The sequence below is a fragment of the Battus philenor genome, unplaced genomic scaffold (assembly GCF_028537555.1).
Source record: "Battus philenor isolate CCGP_79_NKW_IND1 unplaced genomic scaffold, ilBatPhil1.0.hap1 SCAF_20, whole genome shotgun sequence".
Lineage (NCBI taxonomy): Eukaryota > Metazoa > Arthropoda > Insecta > Lepidoptera > Papilionidae > Battus > Battus philenor.
In genome coordinates, this window is record NW_027181683.1 from 5,981,315 (window position 1) to 5,999,973 (window position 18,659).

Sequence of the window (18,659 nt, forward strand, 5' to 3'; positions counted from 1 at the left end):
ACTTTTTACGGTATATGATTTGTTATTTTATTTTATATAATAATTAGTAATACTCAATTTATTTATCATATGATTTGGTGTAAATTTTTTTATAATCGTGATTGATAATGCTTGTACACATAATTTGCTTCCAATTAGGAAGCAAATAATGCTATTCAAAAGTATTTTAAAACATTCCAAGCCAGTACTTAATTAGGATTAATTTTTTTTTCTTTTTATGACATTATAGATCAGTAATCAATTTTATTTTGCCATTGTACATAAACTTATGTGCTATCTCAATCATCGTTTCAAGACATTTTTAAAAGAATTAATACAAAGCAAAATACTTCATGGTTAAAAGGTACCGTAGTGTTTGTAAAAAATAAAAACGTGCACAGATAAAATTAGATTAAGTTAATATAATCTTGCCATATTTAGAAATCTCATTAAAAACATCACTTAGAAAAAAAGATATGACAATGTATAGACACTTCATTTTTAAATGTAAGCTCCTTTTAATTAAGTTTATTTAAATTACGATGAATTAATGAAATTATTTTTACATGTATATGTGGATTCTTGAACTTGTTTTTATAATAATTGATTATATGAATTTTATTTTATTCTCAATTTAAATATTTTTTATGTTATTAATGAAGTTAAAGTTATTTTACCGTCTTATTATAATAATTTGTATTAACACGCTACTACAATATTTTTCTTTAAATTTTTTACACTTTAAATTATTTTAACTATGAAAGTATGTTCAAAATTTTTTTATCTTGTCCATGATCTTCGTGTAGTGTAAATCTTAGTATTATAAACTAAGTATATGTAACTTAAACATTAGTCATATTTATGATAGCAATAATCTGTAATCTCATTAAAATAGGGTAATTCCACAAATTTTTAATTGTTTTAAGGAATATTAAAATAAATTGTAGAGATTTAATATCGTATTTTTATTTTATACCACCTCTTTTACATTAAAGCAACTAAGAATGAAAACTATTTATTTGATGGAGCGTAAACCCCTAAACTTTTAATGATTGGGATTTTTTTAAAAAAATCCACAGAGATAGATTTTATTTCTCCACCATATTTTACAATATTTTAGCGCACATCCGGAGCCATTTACTTTATTTTAAGTTATACACAAAGGGTGGATGTTGATGATGTGGATGGAAGGTTAACAACACAACAACTATACGCTAATTACATTCTCACCAATAGAAGAGAATGTGACATCTTCTGCTACAGTCCTATTCATGTTATGCAAAGCATACGGGCAATAATATACCATTTTACAAGACAGCTAGAGAATTATTACCTTGTTAACATCTTAGAAAGTGGTTTCAAATTGATTAGGTCATGGTCCGAGAATTCTTCTGCGACGTATATATTTTTGCCCTATTGTTAAAATTTTCATTGAATTTGCATACAATAAGCAATAGAACTTCTAAAGAAAATCCGTTGTATAGCCATAAACTTTGCGAGTTTTTTAAATCTCCATTCAAGAGATATGTACATAATATAAGACAAAACTACTAGGCTTTTGAAATTACAAGTTTTGAAGTTAAAGTTAAAAATAAATATCTCTTTTTCACTTTATTGATTGGTAAAATTTTGTTAAACGTAAGTGCCTTTTAAACTTAACCTAACAATATATTTTTCCATTCACGTAATATATAAAATAATATAACGGAATCCGTTATTACAGAAAGTTAAGTTTTATAGTTGCATAAAATATGATTACTTGGCTTTTAATTCCCGTAAAGTACAAGATTGGAAAAAATTAAAAATACGAAATAATTATAATAACTTAACTCTTTATGTTTTATGATAAAGAAATTCGTGTTATCAACTTTCATTTACTGAAATTATCTCAATTACGACCACAATTTCATTAAAAACCAGCCGTATAACAGTAACTGTTCTTGTGTTCTCAAATTTCTTGTAATAAGGGAACTGTCCCTAGGGATCCGGGTATTGGTTCCGCATTAACTTCACGTGTATACATTAACAGAATTAGCACCTTTATTCCTTAATCCACACATACTTTATGTTTATATTTGTATATTATTAAATCTTTCAATTTCCACAAAACACTAAAAAATAGGTATCTTAATAATATGGTAATTTAAGATACCTCTTTTTAAGTTTGTTGCTACTAAGGCAATGACAAATTTGGTCAAAAAAGATAAAAAAAACAGGAGGATGGAATGGATGAATTTTTCCCTCTATAAAAGTTTCAAAGGTTAGTTAAGGCAAATTTAGTTTTAAAACATGTTTGCCTTAGCTAATCAATGTTAGACGTATTTTAAATAATAATATCATACACATTAGTATATATCTATATATTATCATAAAAATTAAAATTCAATGTAATGGTAAAATAAATAAATAATGTATTAAATTAGTAAAATTACATAACATCCAACAATCCCCATGGAATGCGACATTGAGATTTAGATTACTTATTTAAATTTAACCAATCAAAGACGTTATACCGTGAATTTACCAAAACGACGCCAAAACCATCAGATAATGTGTAATATATAGCGATAGTGACTACTTAAACTCGACTTCGAAACTCGAATATTTGAATCTGACATAGACTTGTTAAGAAAAAAAATCTTATATCAATATTTAAATTAAGAATCAAAGGTAAATAAAGTGAGAAACGAATAACCGGAATAAAATTGACTTAAGTTAATACTTGTAATCTCTCACGCGCCTTGCACAAGATTCACTGAAATATAAGAAAATGATGACTTAAGATGAGAAGGTCACGTTTGTGAAGTAAAAAATATGTCATTGTGATCATAATCGCATTAGGAACGATGACATTAATTTCCATTACCTTTACCTTTGCGAGTATTAATTATATAACAGTGTAATCAATGAATCTAAAATTATAATTTATATGGTTCTAGAAACCTTCGAATTTTAATACGTAATCAATTTTAAGATTGGGACATGTAAAGAATTATGTAAAGCATTTGTGACTTCTCTAACAAACACCTATTTGTACATACTTTATTAAAATTTCAGTTTTAAAGTTGTAAAAAGACGACAATAAACTTACTCTAGCGTCACAGAATTTTAATGATTTTATCGATATTATATAAAGTCGGTTATATGTAAATTTTTTTACCAAAATTTAAAAAAAAAATTTTGGTTCGCTCTTTCATTGATACTCAAATGGTATTTGCAGATTTCAGGTTTGAGGAGGCAGGGCCCAGAGAGCGTCTACTCTAAGACCTCTTTTAAGGTAGCGAAGGTCGAGGGCACACGGGAGAGCCTCAGCTCGGCCTAGGGGACTGGCCTGGGATAGCGCCCGTCTATAATACTCGCTTAGCGTACCGCTAGGGCTCCCAAGAAGGCTGAACTTCGGCTTGGTTGGTTACTAATATCACTACTACCACTTCGGAAGGCGTTAGCGCTAGGAGAAGTGGCTGAAGATACTCTAACAACAGTTCTATTTAGTTTGATCAGGGGTTGGCGTGCCCTGTGATATCCTCGATTGGTTATCGAATGGCGACAATGACGGTGTACAGTATACGTGGCTTGTCTAATTGTCGTCGCGTTATCCGGAAACTCGGCTACATGTCTCGGTCTCAAGACGGTGTAGCGTTTGAATTTACCGGGTGTGATTATATTGTATCGACACCAACAATTAATGAATTTGTGTATTGAGCGACGGAGTCGAAGTAAGTATTAAATGTCTGGTTAAGAAACAGGGAGGTTGTTGGCATTTCCCAGTCGATATGTAGGTCTTCATTGCGTACTTGCGACGGTGCGTTACCCTACACATGAAATTCCATTCTTACGGCTTGAAGTCTGTGAATGACGCGCCGATAAACATGCGCGAAACACGGACCTGCATATGTAAGGACTGGTGTGATTACAGCTTTATAGAGGGTCACTTTGCACGGCAGTGACATTTTACTCACATTCTTTAGTAATGAATAAAGGCCTCTGACTACAAAAGCCGCTTTCACTTTTCGCGAACTTTCGACGTGTGCTTTTAAATTGAGTTTTTCATCCAGGACGAAACCTCGATAATGGATTTCAGTCACCCATGGCACTAAATTATTTATTAATGTGATCAAAGCCAGTAGAAGGTAAAACTTGCACTTTGAAAAGAACTTTGCCGTGATTTTGGGAAAATAAATTTGGATCCACCATTTCCGGAACCATCATTCTAGGACGTCGGCTACGCTCTGGAGACATTTGTTGACACCAGTAGTGAAAATGCAGATGTCTCCGAATAAGGCAAGCTCTACAACTCTTGATACGGGGTATGTTGTTGATGAAAAGCGTGTATAGAACCGGTTCGAGAACCAATTCTTGGGGCACGTCCGCGGAATGTGGTTGGGAGCGGATTCCCTCAACGCAATATTGAAAGGTTCGATTGCTCAGAAAGTCTTGTATTATGCATGCGAGACGGTCCAACACACTGGCAGCATATAGCTTGTATTGTCCATTATGTTTGACTTTATCGAACGCTCTTTCCATATCGAGAAATATGGCTCCCGACTTAGATCCTTTTATTCATTTTCTGTGACATAGTGCACTTAAAAAGTGCAGGAGTGCTTAGCGCGAAAACCAAACTGTTCATGAATAGGGAGTTCTTTTGCCTACATGAATCTTCTAATTCGAGTAAGGATTAATCTTTCGTAGATTTTCCCAAAAGTCTTTAGGTTAATAGGCTAGAACGTGGGATTGGTTGCAGTTTTGGAAGATTTCCAAAATCCTATAACTCCGCAGCTTCCACTGCTTAGTGAAGAATCTATAGGTCATGGCGTTTAAAACAAGAACTCGAACTTGGCTTTTGTCGGTGGGGAGGAGTTTGGCCATCTTATTGGTTATAACATTGGAGCCCGGCGATTCAGGCGGACGTAAATTGTGGATAATATCTTCAACTTCGTAGCAATTGACCGCATATATTAGTCCAGTATGGGCTTCCGAGATCACTTTTTGAATTCTCTATCCACCTTTAAGAAATAGTTTGGATTCATGGGTACAGGCTGGGAGAGCATTTCTCCCTGTCGAATTATTCAGGTGTGAGATGGGTGGCACGGTAGAGCAGGTCTTCCTTTGAGGTATTTTGGAATCTTCCAAAAGGCGTGATGGGAGTGTTAATAGTTTAGTTTTAATATTTTTTATTATTGTTCTCTAACATAAAACACGAATGCTAGAATTCCTGCATAAATAGCCACCATAATCTTATACACTACTGAATAATTAAATGCTTTCATATACCTATTAAATAATAAACGTATTCGGACATAAAAACTTACTGTTTCATTAATATACTTATCATTCTTGTGACTCCTGAAAGTTTTTTTTTTAAATATTTTGGTTGTTGAATATATATATATATATATATACATACACATATATATATATATATATATATATATATATATATATATATATATATATATATATATATATATATATAGTATATAATGCCAATAACTTCTGACAGTACTAAGTCTGCAGGGACAGACAGTAAACAATAATTATAAAAATGTCGTTATCATTACGTTATGTATTATTTCTAAAACTAGTGATTTTTTGACAGAGTTTACTATAAATAAATTGAGAGTAAATAAGCTGTTTTATATATATTTATTTCAAGCTCTTACAACTATAACCAATCATCCTATTTAAGTATCGGTGCGTTACAATTCCGTTTGATCAATCGTTATTGAAAGTTGTGACGTCACCCGACCATAACCACGTGAAAATCAGTATTTATTATAATCTAACCGATTAAAATATGAATTTATTATAAGATGGCTAAAAACTGACATAAACAACAACGGTCTCATTTAATTTATACAGAATATGCTACTAGTATGAAAGCGTGGTACAAGACTTCTTAGAAATATTTCGCCTGCGTCGAGTCAGTCGCTTCCGAGACTCGTCTCGTGTTGGTTGTTACTTGTGTTGCGTTTTCTGCGGTGTTGAAAATAATATCGTGTTAAATTATTATCCCTAAAGGTACGTATAATATCTTAACCTGATTGACGACAAACATAGTATCATATTAAAGTAATTTGGTAATAGCAATGTCGTGTACAAAATGCATCCAATTTTGCCGATAAAACAGGCTCTTGTTTTAGACGCTTAGCTAAACATCTCTGTTTTACCGATTTTATTATAATATTTTTATGAGAGTGGCCTATATATATATGTATGTAAAAGTTGACCTTGTTTACATGTGGTCCACTTTGTTGTGATGTTACATATTACTAGTTCTCACTTTCTCTTTAATTATTTTTATTAAACGTACTCTCGGAAGTTTTTTTATGTTATTTATAAATTCATTTTATTCATTTCTCAACATAGTATGTAAAATTGAACAATGAATTTAAATATTATAGGTTTCTTTAAACATATAAAGAGTACAAGTATAGGCCGTTAACCTTTCCCTGGAGAACTTAGAGTTCTTCGGAGAACGGAAAACTAATTTTGATAGTATTGAACATACTAACAATTACATATCTTATTTATTTTACATTGACAGTTATGTCTGAAAATGCGATGTTTCAAAACCTAATTACTTCGATAAATGAAACATTTTTTCACTATGTAGATCATTCATTGACATTCTTAAAATATACCCCATTGTGATTAATAATATGTATCTGCCACAATATTAATATTGATATTAATAAAAATAACTGGTAATTTGGTTATATTGATTATTCAAAGTTCATATGTTACATACCATGGGAACTAAGCAATGTTAGGGAAAGAACAGGCAAAGTGAACATGTTAGGAGATACTGAGGAAATAAAAATAATTATGCTAGCTAGAGATTTTCTTTTAACATCTTCAATTGCAAATATATACCTCTTGTTACATGATATTATCACTATAAATTACTAAATGTGTTATAAAAAAAGAAGTTAAAAACAAGATCCTGTCGGTTATATTTGGATAGGTCGGGAAAAACGGACTTATCTAACGGGTAAAGTGGACATAATCTATACAATGAAACGACGATATCATTCATTTTTGCTCTCATTTTACTTTACTTATTGTTCTTTTTAACAAGAGTTCTGACCATGGAGGTTGTCTTCTTTTGCGTGTGTATTTAAGCACCATCGGAGGGTTAAACAAGTTGGAATGTTAAACGGGTTATTGTCGACTAGTTACAATCCAAGCCGAAGTCCTATCGACGAGTCCTTTAAATGCAGTTACTAACATGGAGCATCTGCCAAAGCGATTTAAGAGCACAGTGGCCTACCAATCCGGCGAAACTGTACGACCCAAGCCCAGGCTCCCCAGGAAGTCGACCTACCTCAGAAGAGGTGTTATACTAAATGCCTTTTACAACATGCCACGAAACCTTTTTGTGTAAATTCGTAGGTATGGCAATGTTCCACTTCATTTGAAATCCTTATACATTTTCAATTCTTTTTTTGTCTAAAAATATAGTTAGTCATTACAAACAGTTGAATAAATTGAAATTTTATTTGGCCTTCTAAGCAATTACGATATCTGATATTTTCAATACTTTAAAAATTAAAGCATAAATAATTAATTATTGATTCGCATTGGAATGTCCTGTATATAAATTCCGCATCAAGATCACATTTTATATTATATTTATATGTCCTCATCTGCAATCGGTCGTAAAATTATAATGAGATATGTTTTATGGACGTGAGCTTTGATTGAGCAGGAGACCAATGCCTCACTTTCTAATCAAATCACGTGGTTTCTCTTCAAATTTTTAACCACAATAGCGTTATTAAGTAATCCAGAAGAAGCGGATGGGGATGATAGGTGAGAGGTTTGATATGTCGTTGTTCATAGAATTTTGTTACGGTTTATTTACGTACACTGTAATTAACACTTTGAATTTAATAGAAAGCCATCTTTAAGGAACCATTAATAGATTTGCTTTATAGCAGCTACGTTTTATGTTATGGCCTCGTTTTTGTGGCTTTACATTGCCCTTTGTTTTTGTACTTTTCCGTCATCTTCTTACGTCTTACAGTCGTTCTATTTCATACTTAAATTTCTCTTCATGCACCGCCCTCCTTTTCTTTTACCTAATTATTGAAATATCACAGATATCGGTAATATATCACAACTGCAACACTTAACTTATTCTATTACATATACAATTTTATATATTTCACACATTGAACGGTTTAATTTTTTCAATATTTACATTACATTCTTTTTTATATCTTACTGTATAAAATTTTTACTCCTTTTCTGTTCATTACCTTCCGTTTTAATTACTTGCTTACTCGACCTGTGAAGTTTTTTGTTTTGTCTTATTCTTCTTTATTGCATTTCCGGCTGTCACCCTGCAGTATTTAAGAAACGCAGGTCTGTCTCCATCATATTCATCAATAAGGCGATGCTGTCCTCAGCAATCTTTTCCTTACTGTTACTTACTTTCAGAGTCGAATCAGACTCCACAGAATGCGGGATCTTCGGTTATAAGGTGCACCACGATCTGGTCCACCCCTGGTTTACAGGAGCACGCGGGACTTTCCTTCAGCTTAAACCTGTGCAGGTACTCTGAGAATCTCTCGTACCCTGTGGATATCTGCATTAATATTGTATCCAGCTCGATGCTGCGGTGCACGCGATAGGCTGAGATAGAGTTCGGGAAGATTTTCTGCGTTGTCGAACCCATTATATCTTCCATACACGTCGTATTCCAGTCACCAAGAGCGTCTAAGCTGTCGCTTATCAAAGGAAATAGGGCATCTCTCTTATTCCGGTTTTCTTTTACTTTTCAGGGCCGCATCCTTGGCTAGTTAGTTCACCCTCTTTTTGCTCTCCATGCCTGCTTGCGCTTTCACCCCGTACAACTTTACGTTCGTTCCTTCTGTTTCTCCCTTCCATGATTCTCTTTTATTTTTTTTTCATTTCTCTTTCTCAACAGTGAAGTGTAGAAGTGATAGACTGGAGATGTCTGATTGAGAGGGCCTTTAAACATAATAAATGTACAGATCTAAGATGTCGGCGTGGACGGAAAAAGTGTAAACTACTTACCCAACCCTTTTCCCTTGTGTCTTATCTTAGCAGACAGAGTTATAACAGTTCGATATATTCTGCAACTGTTGTGGTATTCAAGTGCTCATGTATTTCATTGTTCCTCGTAAACCATGAGGCGGTTGCAATGTTGCTTTTTTGAACCCTTTGCAAGCCCGCAACTTTACTCTAGCTGAATTTGCTTTACAAATTTGGATGCCGTCCATATAGCTTTATTTATTTATTAACACTTTTTAAAAATTATGCAATTGTGGACTTAATTCTTTGTAGGCACTCTTTACCAGTCAATCAGGTTGGTTTTAATATATATCCTAGGAGCATGTTGTTAACAAAGAGCAATTAATTTCTTCCTATTAGTAAACGCCGAGATAGTTATTTGTATTATCTTTAATCGTTTATTACTTGTTTTTGAACAATCTTTCTTCTACTTCTTTATGCATAAAAATGTTGTATTCGAACAAGAGATTTACTTAAGCCCTCTTACTTAATTTTAACACATGGACGATATTTATTAAAAGTGTATATGTATATAAATATTTTTGAAAAAAAAATTAAAATGTATAAATTAACAATATTGGTCTGGAACTTATGGCGGTAATTTAAATAAAAGCGTTCGTTGGCATTCGTTTTATTTCTACTAATTATTAAAATGAAGGCTTTTGCGTAATCAGAACGCGTGATTAAGATGGTTATTAAAAAGTTTAGTTACTTCCGACCGACGTTACCGACCATTAATAAGTTCTGAATATTAAAATAAAAACTCTTCGAGCCTAGCACGCGGTGCAGAAGAATCAATTCGTTGAATACTATTCACTAAAAAAAAAAAGCCATGTGAGAAATTGAAATTCGGTGTTAAATAAAATAATGACACAAAACTTATTTTTTCTTGACAATAAATGAAAACATGTGTACTATATACAGAATGATAGGTGCAGAAGCTTTAAATGAGTGAATATATATCTAATTTACTGTCAATTATGATAATATTGATTTATAATATGATCTTATGTATTAATATAAAGCGTTTTATAAATTCGGACTACTACAAATTATCGTTAATTATTTTTTATTATCTGTCCCCGCAGAATTTACTGCCAAAAGTTATTGACCATTTATGTCATTACACACATTACATTGTTATTTATCACATTACTTCCTTTCAGATCAATGATCAATTTATACAAAGTTTTTGGAAATAAGTGTATAAGCTTCAAAACGGTAATGTAGAAAATGCATCAATCATTCAACATTTTCTCAGTAAAATGTGTAAAAAGCCTTACACATCATGTTAATACAGGGTTTACTGGAATAAAAATATGTATTTAAATTGCACAAGATATATGCACTTTAAGTAACACACGTTTTATTAGCTTACTCATTCTACAAGCTATGACGTCCACGAAACGGTACATATCTTATTTGTAGTATTTAAGCAATTTTAAATTTAATTAACGGTTGCTGCATGGCAGGTGCATAATTGCTTTTAGTCTTTAGCTTTTATTTACATGGCATTCTAATATGTGAATACGGTTGCGGATAATATTTTCTTTACTTATAAATTATTTATAAGTACTCTGTTATTTTAACCGCTACACACCAAAGTATAGTTTACGCTATTGCTAAACGTAATTACCTTAAAAACGCTTATTTACATTGACCTGGTATTTTATTTATTTATATTCAACCGCGAGACCCTATAGTGTCGTGTTTTTTTACCAAATTTTGAATTTATGAAAAATAGCAATATATCATTTATTTATTTTGTATTGCTTATCGTCTTGGCTTTCGTTTGTCCTGATTTATATTACAGTGGTATAATATAAGAGTTATCTGTCAAAAAGCAATCAAAAGTAGTGACCGGTTCGCGGCCGGATCTCGAAGTGTTGGCGTGATGTTGGCACAGTGCTGAGTAGCACCCCCGAGTTCCAAGTCCGATCTTGAGAGAAGGTCCTAGTGCCCCTCTGAAGCACTAACCTCGCACACTGAGGTTGGTTTTAGTGAGGTAGGAATTATTCACAAACTTCTCTCTCTATTGCGCATTGTAGTCACTTTGTGCAGACATGCGTCTCCGACCCCGCCCCCATGAAACAAAGGTCGTCCGTCTTAAACGAGTGAGCATTGATATGTACCGTTTCGTGGACGTCATAGCTTGTAGAATGAGTAAACTGAAACGTACGTTACTTAGAGCACATATATCTTATGCAATGTAAGATACATATTTTTCTTCCACTAAACCCTGTGAGGGCTTTTTACACATTTTACTAAAAAAATATTGAATGATTGATACATTTTATACATTACCGTTTTGAAGCTTATAAACTTATTTCCAAAAACTTTGTATAAATTGATAAATCTGAAATGAAGTAATGTAAAATAATTTATTTTTTCTATTGGAATGCAACAGGTCAATAACTTTTGGCAGTAAAGTCTGCGGGGACAGATAATAAAAAATAATTAACTTTAATTTGTAGTAGTCCGAATTTATAAAACGCTTTATATTAATACATAAGATCATATTATAAATCAATATTATCATAATTGACAGTAAATTAGATATGCATTCACTCCTTTAAAGCGAGGACAGATAGCAAACAATGATTAATTTTAATATGCAGTAATTTGAATTTAGAAAATATTTTTTATTAATAAATAGGGCCATAATCAATATAATCATAATTGACAGTGAATTAGCTACACATTCACTCCTTTAAAGCTTCTGCACCTATTTTCAATTATTCTGTCTATAATACACATGTTTTTATTTATTGTGAAGAAAAAATAAGTTTTGTGTCACTATTTTATTTAACATCGAATTAACATTTCTAACATGTTTTTTTTAAAAGGAATTATTTTCAACGAATTGATTCTTCTGTACCACGTGCTAGGCCCGAAGAGTTTTTATATTAATATTCAAAACTCGACTTGCCAATAGTCGGTAACGTTATTGGAAGTAACTGAATTTTTTAATGACCATCTTGATCTCGCATTCTGATCATCACGTGCCGAGTAGTAGTAGTAAAAATACCGAATGCCAACGAACGCTTTTATTTAAATTAACGTCATTAGTTCGTATCCGTAACACTCTGACACAGTATGACCAGTGCTAATTTATACATTTTATTAATATTCATATACAATATTAGGTAATATCATCCATGTGTTTTGAATCCAATTGAGTGAGAGGGCATAAATAAACTTCTTGTTCGAATTCAACATTCGCATGCATAAAGAGGTAAAAGAAAGATTGCTCAAAATTAAGTAATAAATGATTAAAGATGTCACAAATAGCTATCTAGGTGTTTACTAATGGGAAGAAATGCATTGCTTTCTGTTAACTACAACAAGCTCCTAGGATATATAATAAAACCAACCTGAGTTGACTGGTTGAGAATGCTTGTAAAGAATTAAGTCCGCAATTACATTTGTATAAAGGGGTGATAAAGTCATCTTGAAGCCCATATAACGGCATTCAAATTTACGGAATCGCTAGCAAAAGCAATTTTATTTGCTTACAAAAGAAAGAGAAGAGAAGAGAGTCGATACATGAGAGTAAAATGAGTTTTGAAAAAGAACGACTGTAGGACGTAAGAAGATGAAAGATATTTAATAAATATATCTCGGATACGTCGTATATTTTATATCGAGAATTCCACTGATGTATTGGCGTGTAACAGCTACATATACTTTTAATTTCTTTACGAACTCTAAGTCCAAATACCTAAATACGATAGGGTTTTATGTGTCATCAATATTCTGAATAACCATTAAACAAAATAACTATTTACCTAAAAAAGAATACTAATGAACATTACGAGATAAAACATTAACCTTGTCCACTGCAGTGGCTCGGACTTGATTTAGTACCAAAGCCAACCGCGTCATGATGACCGGCAATCAATTTTTTTTAATAGCTAAGGTTTTTTTTTTATTGTGTTGCGTTGAACTTCCAAGGTGACAATCTCAATATTTATTATATTTACAACTAATACGTGACAACAAGATGTTAATGGGTATATTAAAACAGGTGATTATGTAGACGGAATCATACTCGTGAATGACTTCCGATCGACAATAGTCGATCCTGACTATCACGCGAAAAATAAATACAAATCATTAATTAACCGCGTTAAAGAGACCCTCAACCATGGTTCATGACCCACAGTGTGGCGTTAATTAATTATTAATTCTTACATAAGTATCATCTTTAATGATTGCTATTTTTATGTTGACTATGTTTTCGCTGTTAGCCCGGAGGGCTTTTACAGCTTGATCGGAGACTGATTCAAGTAACGGAAAGGGTCCGTGAACTTTAAAAAAATTCTACTAGGCCAATCGTATTCCAGATGCACGATAACGTTCGCATGATAGCAACGGTCCACGTGTAAGTGTAGATGTAAGTGAGAGTGTGCGGCTTACGATGGCATGGATCCTAACACGGATCACCTTCTCTGAACGCAGACACGGAGGTAGGCGGCCGTCCTCCGAAGCCGATCGGACTTTAATGATTACGGATCCCGATATGGATTTTTAATGAATTTTTTTTAGTAAATTACTCAAATGTCCGTTCTAATCTATACTATAATTGGATCAGAGAGGATGATTAGTTGGTTATAAACGCCTAATTTCATTACATAATCTTTTAAGAACACAATTTTGAGACAGTTTTCTGTACGATGTATAAAGCAATTACCATATGGATAACATTATTAAGATTTAATGTATTACTTATTGCAAACATTCGCATTAGCTTTTGCATAGTTTTATGATAAAACACGTTTATATATGTAATGAATATTTATTATTTCAGCAGTATTTGATAGACGTAATAAGAATTTAAACCAGATAGTCCACGACTATTTTATAGAGCACTTATAGACCACAATTTAAATCAAGTTGGTTCCTGTGGACTTCAGGACATTTGTACCATGTTCCTAAATCTTGACAAAAAATGTAAATAGATCTAACTCGAGCTAAATAATTTTCGATTGATTGTGCTCTGAATGGATTATCTAGAAGGTAAAGTTGCCCAATCAAAAAGTGTCTTCATGTAGTAATGAATATGGAATATGCAATATTTACAAGTAACAGTCGCTTAACCTCTTAAAATATTATGTCTACATTGGAGGGTGAAGTAAAGCCAACTTTGCGGTACATCACTATCGAAGTCAGATAAAATTTGCGTGTTGTTGGCTCGTTGCATCTCTCGCAGACTTCTAGACCACAGTAGTAAACATCAGTGAAAGGAACAAAATTAATATCTCATTTTCTTAACTTTTATAGTCACCCTATTAGCCTATACGTGACAAAATTCCGGTTTGAACGTTAAAACAACCGTGAAACAACGGTTAACGTTTTCATCTCAAGTGTTTACGACTAATAACGTACTTAAAATGCTTAGTCGCTTTCTGTTGCAATCTCCACATATTTGTTTACCTTTTGAATTACGAAATCCATTCTCACTTTGTATTGTTCATTCATGTACTTTAACGAAACAATACTATTTAATTTACCTTTATATTTCTCCCTCGTCTCAATAATAATTTAGTAAGCGGTGAATATAAAGCATACATATAGTAGTAAAATTGTATATAGTGTGGGTGTAATAGTTTTCTACATTTTATCCCTTTTTTTGAATAATAAATACAAATTATGACAAAACATGGAAACTTTAAGTTACTTTCATATCAAAATTATCCTTTACCTGTGGTCGTTAAATGCCTGCCTATAAAGAAAAATTGGATGTAATGTAATAAATAATTAATGATGTATAAACTCTTACAATATTGTTGTTTTTCAAATTTATATAAGGAGTAAATTAATTTTTGTAGTACAATTCTTAAAGTACAAAAGGAAGTAATAAAACTAACGTATTTTTTTATTAACAAAGCAAAGCACGAGAAATTGTTGTATAAAATGCCATCAATTTTTTTGAGATTACATTTTAATTTGTACGGAATCGTTTAACAGCGTTTATAAATGGTTTTATCGCTATCTCTAAATTTTATTTATTATAATATGATTGAAGATTCAAATATAATTCATCATTTATTTATTGCAATTTTAACACTGCATCTCATCTTTAATATCATCAACAATCAGCCGTGAGACGTCTACTGCTGCGCATTGGCCTGCCTACTACCACATCAACTTGCTAGTTTGCTGAGCTTTGCTGAATCTATCTTAATTAAAAATTTAAAAATAGAAAAAGCCTAGTGCCCACAACACAAATTCTTACCATTCGGGTTTGGTACCATTCGGGTTTATTTTATATGACCATATCAATGAAGTTTATACATTACATAAATCAATTTTTTATTACAGTTTTTTAAAAATAAATTACTCAAATTAGTGCGATAGCGGTGTGCTTAATATTCAAATGAAGGATTTTAATTTTTTTAAATGTAATGCGTATGTAAACGTAGTTAATATATTCAAGTTTGCCAGTTTTATAGCTTTTTTTATTTTTACAAACATTTTAGAGCATACGGCACGAAAACGCAGAAAATATTAAAATTTGTTCTAGAGTTCTAGTTTTTATATATAGTAATAAGATTAGTTCGTAAGGTATGTATGATAATAAAGGTAATTAAAATTTAATCTTGGGACATGCATGTTTACAAGCCATAAAGAAATCTGTTGTGAGGATTCTAAGATTAAAAGCAAATTGATATCATATTTTAAATTGAACTAGTACACGTTCAGGTTATAATTTAAAATAATTTCGCCAACTCCAGTTGTAGTATATACAGTTAGAATGATATGGAAAGATGACAAGCTTCTTACGTGTTTCTTGTGTAGTAAAAAATAAAATATTTTTGGCTTTTATTAAATATTAATTCATAAAAATATATAAGACGGCAAAAACCCATAACGGGTTTTCAAAACAACACGCTAGCGTCTTGGTTTTCTAACGAATTGACACAGTGGAAAATTTTAAACATAAATTTTATTTAAGTACAGTCTTTGTTCATTAAATTATAATTAGGTATTTCATTCTTACTCTAATTACACGTATATAACTTATATAAAACCCATTTGTTATTAAAAATGCAATGAAAATATAACTGTACGTTAATTATTGTTTAAATTTATTTTGTAATCTCTTTTGATGGTTGCTTTAATATATAGTCGATACATACGTCACTTTAAACTACTCTTAGATGATACGAATAATAATAAAATTATAAATAAATAAATATCCTGCAAGTCAGATAATTTAAAAAAAATGTTTAAGAAATGAGCGTTGGTAGCCAAATATTATTGACTATGATGAACGAACAGAGGCCACACTATCCAAGATAAAAAACGTAACCTTTACTCACAAACGAAAAACGTCGTAAAACCTTTGAAGTAAAAAATCTAAGTGATGTTATATAGTAATCAAAATTTACTTGGTCTGAGTATTTAAATTGTTGTGTATTATGTTTAAAATATTTCGTGACTGTTGGTGCATTTCTAACCTTGTACTATACTTGTTAGGTTCAAGTACTGACTAAACATGATTCAAATGAAAAAAAAAATTGTGACGTACAGCAAACCTTCGAGAAAATAAACGAAGAATGTCATGTGACAAAATGCACGTTATTATGGCGGAGAATTCAAGTCGACCATTGTTTTTATGTTTCGCCTACTAACTATTACGCTTTGGTTATTTTCTTGTTTATTTTTTTAAAGTTATATCATCTCACAATGTACTTATATTATATAGGTTACTTATATATTTCACTTTACTTCCTACCCTTATAATTAAATTTAAACATAGAGAGCGTACCGGCTCACGAACAATGTTATACCTTATTACAATTTGATGAAATAATTACATGTTTAGTATCTCTTCTTATATCAAGTTTCACATTCAATAATCATGTTAACTAAATGTTACATTATTTAAACTAAGTTTGCAAATATTTAATACTTATTAACGAATCAAATAACTTTCGATATTCATGCTGCTTTTTTATTTTTTCTAATAAAACGTCGTTCCTTCACCGTTACTCTTAATTACCCAAACATCATTAACATACAAATTTTATTCCATTAACCTTACGTCATTTCTTTTAGATGTATCAGAGTATTGATAAAAAATAAAAACAATACGTGACATATGGTAGCAGATTACCGTCAAAATTTTAATCAACTAGATTTTATAAACTTGTGTTTAATAATTTATAAGAACAGTGTTATTAAGATTGATGAGGCAAGATATGTTTTAAGTCGACAACAATTTATTTATTTAGTAAGATATATTGCATATTGGCTAAGGTTAAAAGGATTCGAATGATTAATTACTTGTGTTCTCACTCTAAGATTTTTTTTAATAATTAAATGAAAGCTATTTTGTACAAAGGCGATACTTTTCATATTGATCTAATTGCTCAGACTCGCATCCCGGTACATTCAAACGCCGCACCGTCCTAAGACCGAGACTCGAACTAGAGTTTCCGAACGACGCGACGAGAATAAGGCAAGCAACGTACATTTCACATCGTCATCGTCGCCATTATACCATATAACCAACCAGTTTTGTCGTAAACGAGTCCGGATCGTACATCTCCGGATCATATATAGGCCCGATCATACTAAATAGAAGCGGTGCTGAAGTATCTTCTGTCACTTTTTCTAGACCAAACGCTTTCCGAAATGGTATTAGTATTATTAGGTAATAGGCAATAGCAACCGTCAGAAACAAAGTTCGGCCCCCACGGGCGCCCTTGAGTCGGAATCCTAAGCGGGCATTATTACAATTAAATTAAATTATGATGGGCATGACAAGTGCTAGTCCAAACCCAGGTACTCCTCACTGGGAAATTTACGCCTAGTCACTCCATAGAACATCCGCCGAAGCGATCTTAGAGCTCAACGACCGCCCAATCCGTTTAAACAGTAGTAAGTAACGGCATGAACTGCGGCTCCTCTAAGAGCCTTCGAGGTTTGCTACCATTAAAACTGAAGTTTTTTTATTCATACTAACTTTAGCAACATTATTTAATTCATCAAATTAGGTCTCGTAAGAATCAACTAAGACAACACTTTCAATTGAAAGCGAAGAAATCGTAAACACCATCTAGGTGCACATAAGTGTCTAGCTTTATTGACATAACCCGCTTTTACTCGTTTTATAACGCATTTATTCTAAATTTAATGAAAGTATAAAGAAATCATTGATCTCTTGGTAAGATGATAGGTCTAACACTCTCATGTTACTGTCGTGTAGTGGCTCACCGATATACTCTCCGGTTACTTCCATAAGTCAACTTTCATTTAACATTGTTCCCTTTTAGTTCTAAACCTGTTTTTAAAAATGACTTATTTTAAGGTACTTTTATAAGTAAATAGGGGTAAGGGAAGAAGATAGTAGACATCTATGAACCGTCGTTAATACAAGTGGATACCCAAAAGTAAGTCCGTGATAAAGTGACCGATTAAACGCGAGTATACTGTATGCAAAACTTTTCCAAAATGGTTTAAAATAAAAATATTGTTTTGACCAAGCATTTAGCCTAACTTGATAGGAATATATGTTATTAAAGCGAATTGTGCGCAGGGCAGTGTCGTAACTAAAGGGGCTAATTTGAGGTGAGATTATTGTTAGAAGGATATTAACACTTAGAACAGAATATTCAATTATCTAATATTGG

The 18,659-nt window shown here is 32.0% G+C and overlaps 1 protein-coding gene across 1 annotated transcript in view; it reads left to right on the top strand.

Moving 5' to 3' along the window:
* The first annotated feature begins 5,912 nt into the window (after positions 1-5,912).
* Positions 5,913-18,659, top strand: part of LOC137922692 (putative fatty acyl-CoA reductase CG8306) — a 34,798-nt gene continuing 22,051 nt past the window's right edge. Inside the window, exon 1 of the mRNA XM_068765717.1 lies at positions 5,913-5,997. The gene's annotated coding sequence lies outside the window, so the exon portion shown is untranslated. The remainder of the gene's footprint in view (positions 5,998-18,659) is intronic.